This window comes from Lutjanus erythropterus, chromosome 14, assembly GCF_056507025.1.
Source record: "Lutjanus erythropterus isolate fLutEry1 chromosome 14, fLutEry1.hap2, whole genome shotgun sequence".
Classification (NCBI taxonomy): domain Eukaryota; kingdom Metazoa; phylum Chordata; class Actinopteri; order Lutjaniformes; family Lutjanidae; genus Lutjanus; species Lutjanus erythropterus.
Genome location: NC_139330.1, coordinates 26,720,020 through 26,742,834, shown reverse-complemented (window position 1 = coordinate 26,742,834; position 22,815 = coordinate 26,720,020). Strand labels below are relative to the sequence as shown.

The window sequence follows — 22,815 nt, the reverse complement described above, 5'->3', positions numbered from 1 at the left end:
GGATTTCTAAATAATTTGACTTTTCCCTTCTGCCTTTCCTTCTCAAAGACGAAAGAAGATGTGCACAAATGTTTCCAAGTCACTGTATGATCTTGTTAAAGCTGCAGTCATGTTCAGACCAGATGACACATGTTGTTGTGGTATGCATTTAAAGCATTCAAATGAAAGCTTAAGAATATAGGCCAAATGTGTGACAAATCAAATTGTATTTACTTGCTTTCTCAGAACTGTCAGCTGCAACTACATTAACAACTGAATGGTTAAAACTGTAAAATGCAGCTGAAAGCTCAAGAATAGACTACAATGGACATGAATATTACTGAAGCTACATAAGACATCTTACTATAGCATTACCAGTGGGACTTTTAATGAAACAGAAGTTAACACTTTAAAATACAATACACAAAAATGTGATAGTTACTAAGAAACACGTGAGGAATAAATCACTCAGGTCACTCAGTAGCCAGCTGAGACTTGCAAAGTTCTACCAACATGCCCCCTAACATGATCCCCACAGAAGCTGTCACAAGCTGAAACAGGATTTCAAACTGAAGCAGTTGTTGTTGTTCACTTGTAGCCCCTACCGCTGGTTAAGAAGAGTGAGAAATCAACTGTCAGTGGTCATATAAAACACAGCAGTAAAGAAATAAAATCTGACTTTGAGTCCGAGCAAACATTTTTGTCAAGTCCCTCAAGGTGTTCTTCAAAAAAAAATGAGTAAATTGATATATCATACAGAGTAGTAGATCTATACCATGGAAATATGTGTAAAGTCTTGTTGACTTTGTGCTGTCAATGATGCGAAGTCAAGTCACCTTTACTTCCACTAAGAAAAGTTCCGATATATCAACTTTCTGTGGCATTTGTGAATGTATCTTCATTATGTTAATGTTAGTCGTTATATTTGTTCAGAGAGAGTGTAATTAAAAACATAGATCACAAAAATTGACAAGACATTTCCACAAAAGATAACAAGTACACCCCGTGGCTGAATATTGATGATCATGTTGTTGGAAAGTCCTGAAGTAAAAGTTACCTGCCAAAGCTTGTCATTAAGGCCAGGTGTCAAGAAAACTGTTTTAAACACAGCTTTAAAATGACACATCTCATTCTTACACTTTTCAAAGATGTTTTTACGATCCAGAAGGTATTCCTGCTTCGCTTCAAGGCAGCCTGTCTCTTTAAAAATACTGTTTTATCCTTCTTTGAAAAGTCAGAGTCGTCACTTTTTTCTGCTTGACTCTCAAGAGAACATGTAGAAACACAAGGAGGTGAAAAATGCTTTGTCATAATCATCAGCAGAGGCAGTTTATTGAATAGAGTTAGAAAATATGTTTTCAGATGCATCAAGGGCAAGTCACATATATTATGCAAAGCCATTGTTCTTAAAGTTCTTTGTTAATATCTGCTCAGACAAGAAAGCAAAATGGGGAAAATATGCTTTTTGTTCATCTAAAGAAAAGGAAAGAAACAGTATCAGAATTTTAATCATCCCATGTAAAAATCAGAATGTTTGAATTCCAATCTGGACACAAGTCTCATTATTTGGAGATATTTACATAAAACAGAACTTAGGATAGTTTTAGGCGTATGTGTGTATGTATGTTATGCTGTGACGACTTCTGTGCATTGGTAATTTTGTGGGTTGTCAAACTTCAGAAACTTTTCTGATTCTTTGTTCTCCACCCACAGTATTGTTAGTGGGATGGAGGAGCTATGATGGGAGGAGGAGATGAAGAGAAAAAGGAGATGGGGAACAGGCGGAAAAAATCTTTTCTCTTTGTTTCTTCCTGGTAAATCCGCCATCATGCTGCCATTGCTTGTGCTCCGGCCACACCTGCTTCTTAAAGGTGGTGAGAGCTGACTTTCTGGTTGTTTTATTGCAATGATTGGCCTAAAATTCACCCATGAATCAATCAAGGCACTTGTGCACAGCTGATAGGTGTATCCCGCTGTGCACTGCTGGCGCAAGGTGAGGGACAGGGCAGAATACCCCTTTGCCCCTGGTGCAAGGAAGGAGGGACCCTTTTGGAGCCCTAATTTCTACGAGTGCTTTTCTTCTGATTAATTTCATCTTATTCCTTTGAGATACCTATTGTACATCATACATGCAGCAGGGTGAATAATTGTAAAGATCGTCTCGTGCATTAGGAATGTAGTGGTCCAAAATTATTATGAGCCTTATAAAATCATTCATATTTCCTAACTTTTGAGGATTTTTTTGTTTTACAGAAAGTAAACAAGACAGTTTAGTGTCTTGGAATCTATACAGTCTCATATGTACTTTTGGCTTGTTTAAAGAGTGCAGAACTGAGGCACCACTGTACTGCCAGCTGCCTGGTGTGAACATGTGCAACTGCTGAAAAATAGCATGTGTGCTCCAAAATATTTCTCCAATAAATAAAAGTCAAATAAATCTCCATGACTAAAGCATGGCCAATATAATCTATTATTCCTCTTACATTAATGTCAACTCCTGTCCAGAAAATCAGCCAAAGACTGCAATCATCCGGCTTTTAATGATAATGACTGAGTTCTACTTGACCTCACCAGAAATAGTCACTCCACGCTGGAGTTCCCATTACGAAATTACACAAAATAATCGTTCATTATGTCATTTATAATGGCGACTCTCTGGATCAAAGGTGTGAAAGTGGAATACAATATGAATGTATTTCATATTCAACACTCTGGCAACAGTTAGACAAAATATCTCGATCTAAACTTTACATCATCTCCTGATAACAGGGGGCAGTTAACTTGAACTGCGTTACATTTACATCATTCCATCTGTGATCTCTGAGGCGGTAAATGTTTTTGCAGGCATTAACGCGTCATCAAAGTGTCCGAAATCCTAGAGGGTTTGATCCTCCGGATCTCTGGAGGGTCCGTGGACACACAGTCTGCAATTATCTCTCTGTTATGTCAAGTGCGCTTGAGCCAAAAATTGCTCGCCTTGGATTGTTCAGAGCTATCGGGTTCCCATGTGAAAACACAAGGACCATGACATCACTGCGTCACTTAGCTAGCTAGCTACCTCACACACACAAACACACACTCACACACTCACACACACACACACACACTAATCCTTGGTCTTAAGCAGTGAGGCCTACGCAGACCATTTGTCTCTCTGTCTCTCTGCTGACTTCCATTATTGTTTGGGAAATGCAGTACCCTTGAAATGTGTCACCATAATGGCACCAGAACAATCAAAATGTATCATGGGAAAATACGTGAGTTTTTCATGAGAGATAGATTTTGAGTTTCGTGTCAATTTTACTTTAATTTTGATTATTTTCAAGCCCAGAACACTGAAGCTGGTTTTCAATCTGAGTACAATTAACAGGAACTTACACTTTTGAAACTGCATATGGTGCGGGCAGCAAAGTTCAATTTTGTCTGCAGATGATGCACCAATCCTTTATAGCCATTAACTTCTGTGATCCAGAGTCAGGTGACCTTCATATCATCCATAGTGAGATGACCTTTGTCATCATGCTAACAAAAATAAACTCATGGCTAATATTGCAAAACAGTTGCTGGTTGGTTAGATTTAGTCAAAAAAAAAAAAACCCTTCTTGTTTAAGACTAATCCATTCACATTCCCAATTTGTCAAATACCAACAGTTTGTCACTGCCCCTCGGTGACTCATACAGACATGCATTGAACCCATTAGCGGCTTCATCAGACTTTCATGTGACTTCAATGTAAACCCGTCCATGGCTGTATGAGACCACCAGGCTTTCAGAATACAGACAGAAAAGTCCACATCTGGATGAGGTGGGCTGGATGGATGGCTCAAACAAACAGGACTTTTATCCAGGAGAAAAGGGCTCCTGTCCCCAAGAAATAGAAAAAAAGTTATTAAAAGATTTACAGTACATGTTACAGGTGACACGTGATGTCACGTGAGACACTGAGCGTAACATACTTCTAGTAATGCCAAACATGGTCTTACCCTTAACCTACACAAAAATTTTGTTGCCTAAACCAACCCAGACTATGATCGTTTCACAACAATTGATCACATGTTAAAAAGGCTTTCTGGCAGCATCTCATACAGCCACTAAAGGGTACTCTGTACATCCAGATCAGTAGAGACACCAAGGGATGCTGACAAAACTTCAGTATGTAACAAGTTTGTATGAAAGCAGAGAGGAAAAAGTCACGGTTTGTGTTTAAGTAGGCATCTTACGTTGTGTAAGTCACATGACATAGGTGAGGTAAGTCACGTGAAAACTTTGTCACCTGACATTTTTTAAAAGGGAAGGTTTGGCGTATCACCTGCATGGACTTTCTGCACTGCGCACAATTTCCGAGTCTGAAGTTTCTGTTATTTGAACACAGACTGAAGAATGGGCTGGAATATTACATCTTCTCTGTGAATTGAATCCTTTCAGGGTGCAAATAACTGTGGACTAGATTGTGACAGAAAGTCCCTGTAGAATCCTAAAAAAATCATACAAATTGAAACCATAACCACCAATTATACTGCTATAAAAATCTCCATGGCGAGTACAGCTATTTGTTTTCAATCAAGCTGTGATGTGAAAGAACAGTTTGAACTGATTTTCACTGGAATTTTATGTCCTCAAACACCCAAGTTGCTGCATTTCTTGATGACAGTGTTATAACCATCCATTTGTCCATCTATTATGTGTTACACCTGCTTACCCTTTGTAGGGATTTTGGTAGCTGGAGTCTGGCTGTTAAAACCAGTTTACAGTAAATGTGTAGAATATGAAAAAATACACAAAAAACATGGAGAAAATAGCAAGAAGCTGCTGATTTTATGGTGAATAAATCGACATGTTAATCAACTAATTTAAATTATATCATTGTCTTAAAATCTGAGGATCACCTGGATTTTTGTATTATATTTATCATTTTTAAAAAAAAATGATTATTTTGTTTCTGCAATATTTCAATAAAACTGTGGACACATTATTAGTATTTTATACACTCCTTCAAATGAAAGATTTGAATTTTCATTCAATAATTACCCAATATCTTATCATATCAGCCTAGTAGACAAAGGAAATAAAGAAATAATTCAACTTTTATGGCATCTTGAATGAAAAAAAACAAACTCATTAGCCACTAAAATATAATTGGGATGTTTTTTTTTTGTTTTTTTTATCACAGAACAGCTCTCCTGTTTCAGTGTAGGTCTCACCTATCTGTCTACTGTTACAAGTGTCAGCTACATTCATGAGTTTCCATACTACTGATGCAATTAGCAAGGTTGCCACCTATGAAAACAGGGTGAAACAGGAAAGAGTTAGCGGAGGTGAGAATGAGACAGACAGAGAGGTAGAAAGAGAGGTAAACAAAGGCATCGCATCAGGAAGAAACCTGACTGAGTGTAAAAGAGATGCTAGTGGACATGGTTGTTTTTGCTACATTATGATATGACTTAAATAAAGTGAAATAATAATACTATCTTGATGGATGTTTACTACATTCTGATGTATCAACAATGTTTGAGACTCAACAGCAAATACAGTGACATCAGTGAATCTACTGCGTCTTTGTTTTATAGGGAAAAAATATGGATCTTGCACACAAGATGATCCCAATAAATTTAGGTTCTAATTTTTCCCACATCTCAGCTGCAGTGGTCCATTTCTGTGAGTGTCATATATTTAAAATGATACTGACATGACCTTGTGTAAAACTAAAGAGGAAGCTAAACCAATGTTGTATCAAACCATAATTCATAATCTTACAGAGGTCATTATTCATTCCCTCTCCATCTTAACACTGACAGTTTCCCTACTCTTTAACTGCCACCATCAACCGCAGTGTAATAACACACACTTCCATAAAAAGAGCACACACACACACACACAGTAATAAATTATCAAGCAAATGCAAATATAACATCAAACTATATGGCATGAACTTAACCACTATCACTGGAAATGTGTCTTGTCACTGCTGTAGAAACAGATACTGCAGGGAATCGTCAGTCTCATGGAAAGTTACATCAATATGAAATGCCTAAATGACTTAATATGCAAATATGACGATGATGGGACTCAACCCTGATGTAGAGCCTGGTCAACTTCAACCATCATGTGTGTCCTGCTTGATAAGACCTTCACATGTCTGATTTTATGATCAGCCTGAGAAGAAGAGTCAACGAGACTGATCTAGATGTTTGCTTCGAGACGAAACTGGAAAAGTTTGCTTTTTACAAACACAACTTCTATTGTGTAGAGATATAGCAACTATTTATTAGTTGTTTTATGATACAGTTTCACATAAAGATTGACAAGTAATCCAGCTGTGAAAATAATTTAGTTAAATTATGTGCGTGCACATAATTGTATGTGGCATGAAACCAATCAGTCATTTTCAATTGTTCTTGTTTGACAGTTTTTTAAAGGTGGATAAACGCTGTATGATTTTTGAAAAGTTCCTGTTTAAATCCAACTTTTACTGCATGAGTAAACTATCTACGATGTACAACCAAATCTTACGATTTATGTGCTCACACTGTACATGTATAAACAGCTATCATCAGTAAGGATTAGTTTGAAAGCTCAGAGACAGGTAGATGTTTGTTTGCAAGGTGAAAATGCGGTGCTTTGATCATGATGAACTCATGATAAAAAAAAATGTGCACATGTGGACTTGCAGAACGTGGACAGTATGCCTTGTCCATTTTCCAGAGAGAGCTGCCTATGTCTTTTTTGCCTACATTTTCTGTCCAAAAGATGTGTCGTGTTGCCATGGCAATTTGCAGTGAGCAAAAAGGCACTGATCCCGACAAATGACACCCGACGAAGTTGAAACTCAGTCCAACTCTTATATTAAGAGCGAGACTGTGCTGCTCAAAAAATCAGATGAGAAACAGGCTCAAACTGTACAGTGAATGCCCTGCTTAAAAGTTTTGTAGTCCAGTCATGGCTTTTTAAACACATTATCACATCACTTTTTCAAAGGAAAAAGGTTTGAACTATTGTTTTTCCCCTGCATGTGTAACAGCATTGCTCTTGTTTTTTTGTTTCTTTTTACATGGAAGCAAACTTTATTTTAAGATACAGCAGCTGAGAGACCCATTGAATGTAAGGAGAGAGGGACACTTCGTGAAGACCTGACTTATTATAGTGAAGATTTTCATTTGAAAATAAATACTTAGTAAGGTACTATTTTAGAGTGACAGACAGTTTAATTAAGTGTTAAGTTGAGTTGAGAGTAACTTTAAACAAGCTAATCAGACTCTGATCTCTGTTCACAGTGAAGATTCAGGAATGGGCACTGGGCTCTTTCTCACCTCATGGTCCAGCAACTTGAAACTCTGAATGTGATCTTTGATGGGCTCACACACACACACACACACACACACACACACACACACACACACACACGCTCCTTGTCTTTGTATTGGCTTTGATAAAAGGTTTGGGAGGTGGGGAAGGGAGTAGCGGAGTGTGTCAGCTCCTGGAGTAGGCTTACTGTGCTGGGAGATGCACTGGGCCATTACACATGACCTCTGACTCCGGCGGGCACCCTGAGGTGAAACGACGCAGGCCTGGTTTTACTCAGCTGGAACCAGGGAGAGGAGGGAGGCAAAGGGTGACTGCGTGTGTGAAATATGCATATGTGTTTACGTGTGTTCATACATGCGCTGGTGTGTGAGTGGTGTTCACGCACCCTTCATAAAACACACACACAACCAGCTTTGTCCCAGACACACAGAGCTGCGGGCCTGTCCTGTGGCTATGCAAATGTGATGGAGGGTGTAAAATATGAATTTTAATCACAGCCACCTCCCTCCAATTACCAGCCAGTGACCCTGACGAGGATCTGTCTGCAATCGGGATGTGAGAATGACAACACACACATACAAAAAGCATGTCGGCTCTCTTTTATGGATGGCATAAATGCACAGAATGTAAAAGAATACCAAAATTTATTTAGGCTTGGTGGGTGTTTTTGTGTAGATATGATTTAAATATTTTAGCGTAATGAGTACAGTCTTAGAAATTTTAAGCCTGTCACAATTAAGTTAATGGCAAAGTAGTGGTCCACATTTTAATGCTTGATGGAGGAGGGGTTTCCATTTTCCTGTGGAGAACTTGAAATATTTCCAGCAGCTAAAGTACAATTGAATTTAAAGTTTGTGCAAAACAATAATAAATGTGTGTTCTGAGTTTATCACACCACAAAAACATGTTATTTATCACCCAGCCAAATTTGAATAATAAAAAAAATCGCTGAGTATATAGAATTAGGTCTCAAAATTATGAAAAATAAGAAGTATTCTCTGCTCTGAAATACTGGGTGCCTGTCTCACTGTCGAACACCACTATGGCCTGAAAACGACCAGAAACATGGAGGCTCCAACTAGCAGCTTTTTTGGACACGTCCAGATATGTTTGAGCCACCAGAGCCAGAGGACGGTGACTGATCAACTTGATTGTTCTTCTCAGTCTGCAGCAGGATGGCATGTTTTTTCCCTCTTTGTCAGGTTGTTGAGCAGTAACTCCTTGTGAGGGAGGCTGGGTCGCTAGTGAGTCTGTTGGCTTGTGGCGGGTGAACGAAACGAACCAGATTACTTAAAAGAACCTGTCTTCTCATAACTTTCACGGCTAATGCTGAATGCTAGTGCACTCTAGCTCTAGCACACTGCTTCAGCGCATCATCGAGCCACGCTTCAGGTCCGGCCAGGAAATCCTGAATACAGAAATGGTGAAAAACTGTTCAACAGTCTAATTTCACAAGTTAGTACTAAAGTACTCAGTCTTGTCACGTTTTCAGTAAACACTTTCTACCATGTAAAATGTGTTTAGAAGAAACTCTCTGAATTTCCTTTACACAGACTTTAATTTCGGTGATGTAAAACATCAACAGTAAGCACTGGCCTATGCTGTCAGTCTCTTAGACTGAAAAAGGATTCATCATTTCACATCAAATTTCATTTACAAAGGATGAGAGAAGTGTTCTCTACTTACAGCTTCAAAGTTATGCCAAAACACATTGCAGCCTCAACACAAGTCTGGCTTTTAGTGTTGGTGCCTCATTTTTTATTGACTGAAAGAATTCCCGTTTATTGTTCTTTCAACTGAAATAAAATCTGAATGAAACAAGTTCATGTCTGCTCTCTGGAAGTTGTTAAACTATGAAGGAACTTTTTTGCCCTGAATTTGGCCTCCAAGGTAGGTTTTCCTCACAGTTCTCAGCAAGTTTTTTCTCAGTGAGATGCTTTGGTTTATAGATGGTTAAGGTTAGGTTAAAAGAAAGACAGACATCAAGAGGGTGTAGCTTGTGGTGCACCAGTAAAATAATAATATAGAACTCCCCCAAATATAAAATATAGTTATAAAAATTGTTAAACAAGGTATTAAAAATATGCTCCCCCACCCAGAAAGCCTAAGGGTGGGCTAACATCTCTTAAATAAAACAATGATCCCAGGTGCTCCTCTTCACACAGTTACTTCCTGTGATCTTAGATGACGAGTAAGAGTTAGACCAGGAGCAGTCCATACATCAGGGCACAATCTCAACTTTGATGTCCTGTTTGTTGTCAGACATGCTTGATATTTCTGCAAACAGTTTTTAGAGCAGAAAAAAAATGACTGGGTAATTTGATATGTCAAAATGCCAAAAGGAAGTGGGATTGATACCGTAAGAGAAGGCCCGCCCCCTAGAGGCACAGCACAGTTTAAAGTTATAGGCTACAAAGAAGTTAAGATCTGGGAAAAACACATCACTCCTTAAGAGGACATCACAGACAGACAAAATATTTCACAGAATAAGTCATCTCACTGCTTACCCCTCTGCAACTGCACATTAATGCAAACACACACACACACACACACACACACACACACACACACACACACACACACACACACAGCACTTAATATTAGGGATTCTTAATTAGCAAGAAGTGTCTCCATCCTCTGGGTCCTCATGCCAGTCATCCCCGGTTGTGACGAGTCTGTCCACATTAGCATGACCCTCCTCCCTCCTCCTCACTGTCCACTCCACTGCTCAGCACACAACCACTCAAGCATGGACACCCTGCTAATTATGACTTAATGTGTGTGTGTGTGTGTGCATGTGTGCATGTGTGCACACCAATCAAAGGTACAAGACTTGATGGTTGACACTAACAGTGTGCTAAGAAAAGAGAAAAAAAAACCTGACATGTGCAAATGTTCTCAATTCATTACCATTTGTCAGTCCTTGGCAGCAATTAAGGACAAAGGATTATTATCAAGAAATGACTGCGCTGTTTATTTAATTCTGTATTGATTTATCTTTATTTATAAATAGTTGAAATGAAAATGTAGGAATTTGTAAGTTAAACAATTCATTTTAAAAATCATTTTGACATCTCTGACTATGATATTGACAACTTATTTATTATGTGTTGGCTGAATTGTATTGTACATGGATTGTTTGGAGCTAATGCTTTTATTTGATCATGTTAAGTTATTTCATGTTAAATTATATGTTTGTGTTGTAATATTTAACTAAATAAACTAACTACCCTGTTTTCCTACAAACATATTATGTCCATCCAGCATTGTGATTGTGACATTTTATTTGTGATGCTGTAATGATGTTACTGCAACATTGTAGTTCCAGCGTTACCATAAGTTGCATTGCTGCCAAATCACTGAAACGTTACAACTCACCGGGTATTTTTTGGCATTTTACAATGTCTGTTTAATGTCCTCTGCATGACGTGTCCTGTACTTAATATGATGACGTTGCTGCAGTGTTACCAGGTAGGCTATTAACTTTGTTAAAATGTCATTAACAATATTTTTGCAATTTCTGCATCTTCAAATTAATGGAAGAAAGGAGAGATTCATGAAAATATTATTGCTATAAATGCAGTTTGGATCCTAGACTCTGGAGGAGCAACACAATTATTTTTGAAATACATAACATAAATTCAAAATTTATATTTTGTGTCAAGGTTTTTGGTTTTTTTTGGTAAGTACCATGAAATAAGTGGGATAATATACAAGGTCATTGCAAAATAAACCCTGGCAGACTGATGCAGGACCCTGATACAAAGTTACTTGCTGGGACATTTTCAATAATTTTATTTAAATCAAGTAAAATATAGATTATTAATCTTAATATCACTTTACATTTTTAATTCAATTATTTTATATTACAATATTTTAATGAGAAATTAAAAACATGTGGGAAATATCAGTTCATTTCTTGGATCTAAGCTTTTCTTCTGGACTCAAAATTAAAGCAGTGCTTAATTTGTGAGTAAATAGCACTGATTACTGTAATCATCAGCATAATTAAACATCAGCAAGTTCACAAGAAAGAAAAATACGTTTAGTGAGGAAAAATAGGTCTTTTAATCATCAATAATCTATTTTATAATCTATATTTACTGATTGCAATTTTTACAAAAAACATATTTGACATCAGAGGAAGTATTGGGTCAAAAAATACAATAGAACCACTTCCTTGTGATTTAATAAAGCTAAAAAGTTCACTCATCAACTTTCATCACCCGCCTCACACACACATTCATACATCTCCACACTCATCATATCACTGCTGAAAGCTGTATATAGGAGACAAGTTACAAAATAGGTGTTGACATTCATATGTAAATACACAGCACGGCGAGCCTGCGTCCGCAGGCGCCAACACGCTCCTTTGTTCCTCTCCAGTCAGATACACTCACCCAGAAACAATGAGGGGGAGACAGGGGGGAGAGGATGGGAGGGGGTCAGGGCAATGTGACCAATGCCAACTGTGGGGGGGGGGTCACACCAGGAGGGTCAGAAGACGGTGAAGAGGGTGAAAGGTCAGAGTGTGTTTGTGTGTATGTGGCTCTAACTATTGTTTCCCACCAGTGTGTGTGTGCATCTTATTTCCCAGTGCTTACATCACTCAGTAAGAGATCCCATTAGTGCTCCATTAACCAAAATGCCAATAAAATTACCAACAATGAAAACTAAATTAAATAGTTATGCCCCAACTTAACTCTTAAATGTGTATACTAGGGGAATTATGCACTCAGGAAAAGTCTGAAGGGAAACGGCGAGAGGATTACAGATCTGAAACTCAACGCAACATACAATAGCTTTTCTGTCCGATTCAATCGATGTAAAGTCGGGTTTAAGTGAGTGGGAATTTTCTCACACGGTGTAAATGGCCACGTTACCGCACGATTATGAAAGTCATTAGGAGAGGCTCTAAACATTTCTGAGCAATTTAGAAAATACTCAAGGACACATGAGGTAATGGCTTCAGGGTGCCAACTGGCTTCAACATGACAGTTGCGATTAAAAAGATTTCCACATACCGTTCACGCACACACATGGAAAATATACACTTCCTGCACATAGATTCATGCAAATAAATATATGAGTTTATAAATGTGACATATGCGCACATGTGCACATGACACATATAAACACTTCTAACTTCTCTCGCCTCACAGATCCGATCTGACCTCACACACACGCTCGGCCGACTCCTCTCACACACCCACACAGCCATTATAACCAGCATAAACAAGAATGACAAGTTGAGATTAATGAAGGGCCCAGCAGTGACAGACCAATTTAATTGTCAACCATGATGACTGTTGAACTCCAGTGTATTTATACAAGGTTACCATAGTGCCTTAAAATGTTGCTAATTGATCATGACCAATAAGTAATTAGAAAAACTGATAGTGTGTCCTTCCTCCGCACGTGTCAAAGGCACACACCGTCACAGGGGCCACCGAGGAGGGGCCAGCGAGCCTGAGAGTAATGACTGAGAAGAGAGAGATTTGAGATAACGTGTGACATTTTATTGTGAGAGTCACGTCAGTGGAGGAGCAGCGTTACAGTGCAGCTATACAGGCAGCAGATAAGACTGTGTTGGCTAATTTGCTCAATTTCGGTTTGAGTAATGTGATTTTTTACATATTTGAAAGGCCTTAATTTGGAAAAGATTATCTAAAAATAAGATAGTATGAGCAGCATGCAACACTGCAAAAAAAATTATTAATGTTAACTTAAAAAAGTTAACCTTGATATTAATGCAGCTGTATGTGAGGAAACATGTCTGCACTGCATGTTTTCATCATATATGTTTTGTTCAAACTATAAATAAAATGGGTGTTCATCAATGTTTGTTTTCAGCAGACCTTAACTTAATTTAATGAGTTGCTTGAACTCTGTAGAGTGCTTCCATTCATCTCATCATTTCAAGTTAAAGACTTCAGGTTAAAAGAACTCATGTTTATAAGTGTTGACGTGTTCTGAAAATAAATTAGAATTTTTAAGTTTTATAACTTGAACAGATAAAACTTGTACATTTATGTTACGTTAATGAGAAAATAATAGCTGATTCCACTAAATGTTTGCAGTCTGAAGTATGTTGATCATGTGTCTTTGTAAGAATTGATTGAACTCTGTACAGTTCATTCATTCAACTCATCAATTCAGGTAAACAGACTTCAGGTTAGAAGAATTCATGTTTATGGGTTCTGAAAGTAAACACAATGTAAGATGATTTAACCTGAATAAATAATTTTACAGTGAACGTATGTGGAATAGTGTCAAATTTTGCAAATTCTGAGCAGAAACTGATAAAGAATATTAGCTGAAGAAATGCTCTCTTCGGTGAGCCATGAGTAAAACATTTGGGTGAAGTGGGATAAAATTCTATCCTCTCATCCAGTCTTATAAATGGAGAGAAAAGTCCAGACAGGCTTTTCGTAGGAAACTAATATTGTTTTCCAGAGGGTTGTAAATAGCCATATGTAGGATTAATATACCATCATGCAGCTGCACAACAAAACATCTCAATATTTAATTATGTTTTTGGAGATACTGAAATTCCTTTTATGTTTTGCTTTTTGTTTTATTTTCAAAGAGCGAAAGCTGTAAAGGAATCTGTTAAGCCCAAAAAATGGGGCCATAGTGTGTGTGCGTTTGTGTGCACACACAAGGACTTGCAAATGAAGTCATGCAAATTCAACCACTGAATTTGACCCAACTTCCTCACCAACAATCACAGCCCAACGAATCCTGGATGAATGCAACACAATGTGAAATGCGACAGGGTTCTTACTTGATTTACATTCACAAATGACAAACCTGCAAAATTTTACTTCATATTATCAAATTTTTGGAAGTAAAATATACGAATAAGGTTTGCAGTGATGGAGAAATGAATTAGAAGTTACCAAAAACAGTAAAACAATTCTGCTCAGCGCTGAAACCAAGAAAATGAAACTGCAGAGAATAAAAGAGAGATTAAAATGGCTGACAGAGCGAGTGGGCTTTGAGTCTTAAATTGTGATCTACTGTGGCTTAGATTGAATTTCCAAAGTAAAAGGATAAATTCTGTTCTGTACAGTTTCACACACTGACAGTCACAAAGAGTGTGTAATACCCAAGCTTGAGTCGATATCAAACCCTACAGATCTCTGATCATCACGGTTCCTTTTTGGTTCAGCTTCTCCTTCAACTTCTTCTTTGAAAAGAAAAAAAAAAAACAAATCTGCTCCATCTAGCGTCTTACCTCTCCCTTGCTCTCCCTGCCAGCGTTGGTCCGCTCCCAGCCCGGTTCCCAGGAGGTTTTACTGGGTTATTCTAACCACTGAGAGCTGACAGTGGCCTTGGCTCCCTGGCTTGACTTCACGTCCTCCGCTGGCAGCCCAAGGCCTGGCTCACTGGGAAGGAATGTGTGAGAGAAAGACAGTGTAAATAAATACTGTAGGGTCGAACAGTGACACCACTGCCAGAGGAGACCCCAGTGTTAGAAAAGGGAATTTGAAGAAATTATCTTGGCAGCTGTAAAGCAGTCTGAAAACCATTTCAGCCACCTGATTTTTTTGTTAAACAATTATTACGCATCATTTCTACCTAATATACATATTTGAAGTACATTTCTTTCCGTCACACACATGAATACACACTGTCTGGTCATAACAGATCAATTTGAAAATGTTAAATATACACCTGCACATCTGTGTATGACATTTACAGAAAATAATATCAAACACATGCTGCTGATCAGAGACTTCTGTCAAACAGAGTACTCAGTTTTCTGATGAGAAAACTTTCCCTCTTACACACAGTGAAACATCATGCAGGAATTTAGTGAATCGACTTATCTTTCTAGTATATAGATTTTATTAATCTCAGGTTAATTCAACCTTAAAATTTCAAATTTATACTGTCAGACGGCTTCAGAAGATAAACATGAGTTGTTCTGACTTGAAGTCTTTTGAATAGAAAGGAATGCACTGCTGTGGATCAACTCAACTCATTCAATTTTATTTAAAGATATATTAGACAACTTTACACTTAATCATTTAAACAAAGTTCAATCAACTCATATTTTCATGGCAGCAGGGGAACCTGTATTTTTAAGTTGAACATGCTTGAAATAATTTACAGTGTGAACATCTATTGTTAGGTCAGGCTAATGTTAAGTCATTCTAACACTCACATTTATATTAATTATATTTAACAAAGTGAAATAACACACTTAAGTTACTATAAAATCTACTTTTCCTGAAACCACATTATTAGGTTGTTAATAAGCAGTATTTTATGTTTGGGTAAAGCAAATAACTGAGTTGGAAAATTGGAAGTTGACCTTTTAAGAACATCTGATTTAATTGCATTGATATAACTTGTTAAACTGATTTTGGAAAAGAAAATGTTATGAATTTGTGTTTTACCCACCATTTAAGTTGGTCCAACAATCCTCTTTTGTAAATGTAGATGGACAGTTACTGTAGGAGCCTTTTCTGACATTTTGAGCTAAGAACTAAGGAAGTTCTTTGCACGTTTGTTTTCTTTTCAATGCCCCTCTGAACTGTAAAGTTTAGACAAATTAGACCAATAACAGGTTACAAACAGATGGCTTCATTTGAAACATAATTTCCGCATGCAGTAAGACAACAAGCTGTTCTGTGAATGTGATGTTTGAATGTTGGAAAGTTGAGAAAGTTCTTACCCGATCAAAGGTCTGAAGGTCAGACGGTGTCATATAGTGTGCAGATTATAAAGCCCCCTGAGGCAAATTGTGATTTGTGATATTGGGCTATATTAATAAAATATGACTCAACTTTACTTGACTGTCTTTATCTCAGTTATTTTACGTCATTAGAACATTTACTACATCATTGTAGACATAACATCAATACATGAAATTCTCAACTTTAGACTTAATATCAATAATTGACCACAACTTGTGCCTTCCTGCAGTCTGGCTGTCTTTTGTTTGACCACTTAGTGACATTTAGTGCTGCACGCAAAAGTGAGGCACAGAGGAAACATAAACTGTTTGCAAAATGGTTCAAATCCACTAAAAACAATAAAAGGAAGCAAACTCTCACTGCCAAAAAGGTGTCCAGTGTAATCACCACCACACTTAGTTACCCAGTTTGAGTCTGACACAAGTAAACATCATAAGAGAAACAGAGTAATCTATTTAAAGTGCTCATTTATGGGGAAATTGTAGCAAAACTTCAAGCTTTTCCACAAAGCATTTGGAGCAAATAGACCTGATGAAATCCATCAAAATGTAGATTAAGAGGTCGTAACAGAAAAACATTAGTTTTACTGCTCTGCTCTTTGTTCTTCCTTTGAAACTTTTGAGAAGATTTCTGGTTTGCGTTTCGGCACAGCCTGCGAAGTCTTAATGTCAACAACTTATAGTGTGCAAGTGATATTTTTAGAAGTTCTAACTTGTGAATAAAACATGTTAGGACTGTCTTAAGTTTCCTTTTCTTAACTTTCCATTCTCTGCTGTCTTTGGGCACAACCAAAAAGGACAGGGACTGTTTCAGAGCTGCAACTTTTAGTCGATTAATCAGTTGAAAGAAAATGAGTTACCAACTATTTTGATAAATGATTAACCATATATAACAATTGCTGGTGTCAGCTTCTTAAATGTGGGGGTTTCCTGCTCTTCTTTTCAATTCCTCGACATTATATAGATTAAACTTGCATAGCACCCTTTTATTCAAGAACTGCAGCGCTTTACAAAAAAGAAATTACATGCACCAAGTGCTTCAGATAAAAAAGGCATCATGTTCATAAAAACAGGAAAACAATGCCATAATTCACATTCAATAAGATTAAAAATCATACGCACCAGGAAAAAATAAGATGAAATGAGAAAAGAATATATAGAATGCATCTTCACATGGATAAAAACCACTTGAAAATAGGATGCATTGGAGCATAAGCTGGACAAATCATACAGTAGCATTTTATGATCTAGGACACTCATATCTTACTTAGAGCATCTGCGCATTCTGCTTATATAAAAAACGTGCTCGCTCCCATTCTGAACAGGTTACAGTGACAGTGAAATATCTCTGCGCTGGTGATCAACTCCTGCACACTTTATAGCACACTTATTCATACGTATTCAAGTCAGCAGGGCTCCTCATTCACAGGGTATCACTGATGTGTGTATAAAAGCTAAAATGAGACCTGCATAAGGATTTGAACTGGACATGACAGTTTGAATGGCAGCCCCTTATGCCCATATTAGGTCATGAATGATGCAGCGGCCATGTGCGTGGAGTTTGATGGGAGCTCATTCTAAGAGGACCCCTCTCATTCTGACTGTTTATAATGTGAATGACAAGTTTTAGTGTAAATCTTATGTCACACTCTGCCTGGAGTGTGCTGAATCGGCTGTTTTGTTTGGGTTTTACACGTATCACCTGCTCAGTGGAGCTGCTGCTGAGTTTATATTAAGAAAAGGGAGAAGGTGTTACAACTGGGATGTGATAAAAGTGGATCACAACAGATGAGTAAAAAAAAATACCCAGGTGTTATTATAGCAACTTTTTAGGACAATGGAAACGAAACAGGGTCAGATATGAGAGAACCAGACACTGAGACGTTGGCTATGAGCATGAACTCACAGAGATACGTGATGACCATCTGACAGCCATCGGCTCCTCATGCTTGTAAAGGCAAGCTACAGTCTGAACTCATGCTCACATTTCCTCATGTTTTCTTAGCTGATGTAAAGCCCTGACAGATTAAGTCCACTGAATGAGAGCATCTCGGATTTATCTTTCTTGTTTGCATTTGTCTTAGCCCTTCTTAAAGCTGGAGTAGGCAGTTCATTTTTGGCGTCACTGGACAAAAGTTCCATAATAAGATTTAAGCATAATGTAAATCAAAAACTTCAAAACATAGTCAGTGACTTTGGCCAATCACAATTGTGTAAGATGGCTGTATTGATAATTTCGCCAACCGGGGAATGAGACTGAACAATCAACTATGAATCACTTACTGCACCTTTGAGAACTTTGCTCAGTGAGTGTGGATTTTTAAATTACTTTTTTAATTTGCTGTCTATAAAGAAAAGACTCCAGCAGACCCAGGTCCAGAACAAAATGAGTTGAGGTGCATCTGAAGGAGGTGGATGTGCGTGAGGAGCTACAGTGCAGGCAGACGACAGCAATGGCAAATGGTGTAGGTGTTATGGGTCCGTGTGTGTCCCTGACAAGCAAATTGCAAGAAGACAACTGGTTGTGAAGATTTGTCAGTAAAAATGTTCCTTTACAGCAACAGTTTTTGTTTTGAGTCAGAATAGCACCAAAGATATGTTGATAAATCTCTGAGAAGTGCTGTGCCAGAGTGTAATGCTGCTACACACAGTGTTGACCTTCACTGAACCACTGGAACACAACACCAGGCTGCTACATTATAACCATACTGACCCCTACACACACTCTTTTCCAACTTTCCTTCTATCCTTGAAACACACTGCAGTGAAAACACCATTGTGTGACATTAATTACTATGTGACCACCTGGTAGAATTATTGCTAAAATAGTGTTGGTCTGATGTAACTATCAGAACAATGTCTTTATTTTTTCAATATGACAGAAAATCAGGCCGTCTGTGTTTGGGTGCAGATTTGTAGTGATGTGTGTTCATGTTGTGATGTGACTGGCTGAGAAAGGTACTGAATAATAATCACACCCACTTAATTATAGTCATCTTGACCCAGCACTTTTTGCACATTATCCTGTTGCACATGTATGAACCAAAATGGGAGATGTGCATGGACATACACAGTCTATGCGTCTTGAATAAACTCCCTAGGTAGCTTACACAGACAGCCGTGGGCCATTACCTACCACCTTGAGCTTGATATTTATTATTTAAATGAAACTGAGGGTGTAAAATATTAAATTGAGGGGGCAGTGCCTTCTTTTGCATCCTTGTAAAATTGAGCCTGCACTCCAATTTTCTCTTTTTGAGTTTTTTTGAATTTCTAAACTCAGAGAAAAAAAAAACTTTGTACAAAAGTGTACTTCTTCTGAGTTTATATCACTGTTATTTGATGTGTTCTCCTAGAAGTACACAGAGTGAAACAAAATAAAACTTTTCTACTACACAGTAGCTCAGATCCCAAGGTGTGATTGCACCATTAGATCTCATGGATGCTGATTAATTAAAGTGGCGACACGTTCAGTTCCAAGCAGCTGATACACTTCACCTAAATGTTTCACTCTGTGAACATCTTTGGCAATAGGAGTCATGTCTGTTGACATTTGACATTACTGATATCCCGGCAGCAAATGCACAACGCTTGCATTTGTATGCATTGCTAAAAACACGCACTCAAGAATTGCTCATGACCTCCCCATTTTCCCAAGTTGTCTTGGGGCCTGCTGTTAGCGTAAAGGCTAATGATCTTCAGGGGGCTGGGTGTGTGTACGGCTGTTGGTACGGGTGTGTGTGTGGTGTCTGTGGAGGGGTAAAAGGTGTTCACCCTATCACTTGCTGAGTTGATGCGAACCTCTGCAGACACCTACGCTGAGGAGGGAGGGTGTGACCTCACCCCTGACACAGGAGTCGGCACCTGTCACACACATTAACACTCGCACATGCAAACACACAAAGACATGCTTGTCTAAATGAGCATTGTACAAAGGCACCATCCAGAACGCTTTCATCTACACACTCGCACAAATACACACAACCACATCCTTCCTAACGCCGTCTGCCACCTCCAGCTCTCCTGTCGGCAGCCGGCTGGCGAGCACAGTGGGCAGTGTCAGATAAGAGGGTATACACAGGCCATGTTTCAAGGTAAGGTGTGTAACAGCAGAGGAAATCAGGGAGCTGATTAAAGTCTCGTCAAGTAAATAAAACATCAGGACATGCATTATGAGAGACCCAGGTAATTAGTGTGTGTCTTAGGTTTAAGTAGAGGAATGTACAGTAACAGGAGCTGCAAAGGAAACCTTTAAAGTCTTAACACACACTGGAGAAAAGTGTAAGTAATGGAAAGACATGCAAAATTGCTACATGACACATTTACTGTCAGTAAAAGAAAATGTATTTTTTATGGTCATAAACATAATACATAGGGTAGACTTGCATTACTTTAAAGCAACACAGTAGGGTAGACTGGGGAAAGTTGCAGCAAGGGGCGGTTGCAACAAGTCTTATTTCTCAGAAACTTGCTAGAGTGGTGATACTCAATCTGAGAGACAGAGGATGCATTCCACATCTCCTGCTGCATTTATTGAAAAAACAATAGTTTTAAAAGTATGAAAGTCTGTTCATGAGCTTTGTATGAATCAATCAGATCTTACTTAGTTTTAAACATTGTTGATGGTCACAACAGACCACACAACTGTATTTTTGTACATAAACTAGTCATTGTAGGCTACATAAAAGGATCATTCACCCAAATACAAATGTACAGGTTGACTAAAAAAGCTTGGCCTATGTTTTATGCACAAAGAAACAATAACAGTTGCCTGATAAATACACCAAAATAAATAGAAAATATGCTGTTATATTTTGGAAAAAAAAAAGGTACATACTGTATATTCAGACAAAAAAGTAAATTAGTGAAATTTATGCATTTTTTTATATGTTGTTACAGTCCCCTGAACACGGAGCTGTCTCCAGGGTTGGGGGCAGTTTCAACAACTGACTTCTTCCTTTTAAATAAATATTGCAAATGATATGTCACATGAATCATCTTTAAATGGCATGAGTAATTAGCAGACAGATGAAAGTTTAATATATGAAGATTTGGTTGGTCTATTCCAAATTGTCTCTTGAGTATTTGAGAAAAATGCAAAAAGTGTTGTGACCGTGCCAAATCACCCCTCATAATAGTAAGCAATGAAAACTGTTATTGGTTAAAGTTTGGAATAACATTTATGTTATTAGTTTATGGGCTTTTTTAAAGTACTGCACCATAATTGAGTATGGATTGTGTGAGTGTAAAAGGCCAAAAATGGGTTACCTAGAGGCAAAACTGTTCCACAGAGGGTTAAGACTGATCTATTTAACCACATTCATTAAAAGTACATACTTTGGAAAATATGGAATTTTACAGATCATTCATCAAGACAAAAGATGTAGTATGAAGTATGAATCTCAGGTTTGCACGATAAAATGTGACTTTAATGGCAAAAAATGACCATAGAGGATAGACAGTGAGAAGTTGCCCAGAATGACATCTTTAATGACATAGCAACGTTTTGTACTGACGATACGTCTTAATACATATTTTAAAATAATCTGTTTCACATTGTTGCTCGTTGCTATTAGTGTTTCCTCTCTATGTTGCCAATAAAAATTGGTGGTATCATCAGCCTCATACAGCTGAGGAAAAGTAACAGAGACTGAGAGGTGAAAAGTGAAAAAGATAGATGAGCCAAAACCAATTCAGGCTCCGTAGCTCTCGTGATGATCCAAAATAAGCACTTGACCAAAGCTAACATCATAGACTGGAGTTATATTTATGGTGCAGATAAAATATTTATATAGTGAGTCATAAAGTCTGGTCCTGGAAAACAGCTGCAGGGGTATTAGACACTGCAAGATTTTGGCAATTAAAAGCCTTCATTTCTCTAGCAGGATATGCTATTACACATGCTTTACTATTTAGGTATACAGTATGAAAAAAAACAGCTTCATGCAACATCTAATCTATCATCTCTCCATCTGATTTTCATAGTGTCCAATTTTTGGTCATATTATGCTTGAATTTGATATTTTTTTGTATGTGTGTGTACTCAACAATTGCCCACAACTTGTTTTACTTGTGTTTTTTGGGGATGAATTATTTATCAAAGATTCCAAACAAGAAGAGAAAAAAAGTGAAGGATAGAGAAGTATTCAGTGTCACATGTGAACAAAGTCGAAGGCAAATATAAACATCAAAAAAGAACAAAAAATATGATGAACAATTATTTTATAATATGTGATGAAAAATGTGAGTGTACAAGTAGACATTTGAGCCAGAAATTAGAAAGAGAGCAGCCCATACTGGAAATAAATATGTTAGTGGGCCTTAATAAGAGGGAGAAAAATGTTATTTCATATTGTGGCCCAGTTCCAGTGAATGTAATAACACTGAAAGTCATTTTTTATTTCTTGGAGTAGTTTGATTCCGCATGAGGAGGGTTTGTCAGATATAATCAATTGGAAGGTTGGAACTAATGCAGAACCTGGAAGAGAATATAACTCCTTTATCACCTAACATTTAAATCCCTGTACAGATAAATGGACACAACTGAAATATTATATTATAATAACTAATCCCGGGCTGGAAAGAAGTGCAGTGGAAAGCGTGCCATACATCCCAGGAAGCATTTGACCTGGCATTACTGGCTTTTTGGTGGAAACACCAAATAATTCTTTGTTGAGGCGTCCACCTAATTGGATGAATTAAAGAAAAAAAAAGTTGACTCTGAAATGTAGCGGTCAAACTCCTTTAAACCATTTGTCAGACTGGCTGAAAAGAGAACAAAAAAAAACATCTCTTATCAGTAAATCTTTCTCTTCCCTGGCTCA

At 37.8% G+C, this 22,815-nt stretch overlaps 1 long non-coding RNA gene across 1 annotated transcript in view; it reads right to left on the bottom strand.

Annotated features, from left to right (window-relative positions):
• Nucleotides 1–22,815, bottom strand: part of LOC146315667 (uncharacterized) — an 89,536-nt gene that overhangs the window by 5,695 nt on the left and 61,026 nt on the right. The window contains exon 3 of the long non-coding RNA XR_014771862.1: nucleotides 14,525–14,675. This is a non-coding gene — a long non-coding RNA (uncharacterized LOC146315667). The remainder of the gene's footprint in view (nucleotides 1–14,524; nucleotides 14,676–22,815) is intronic.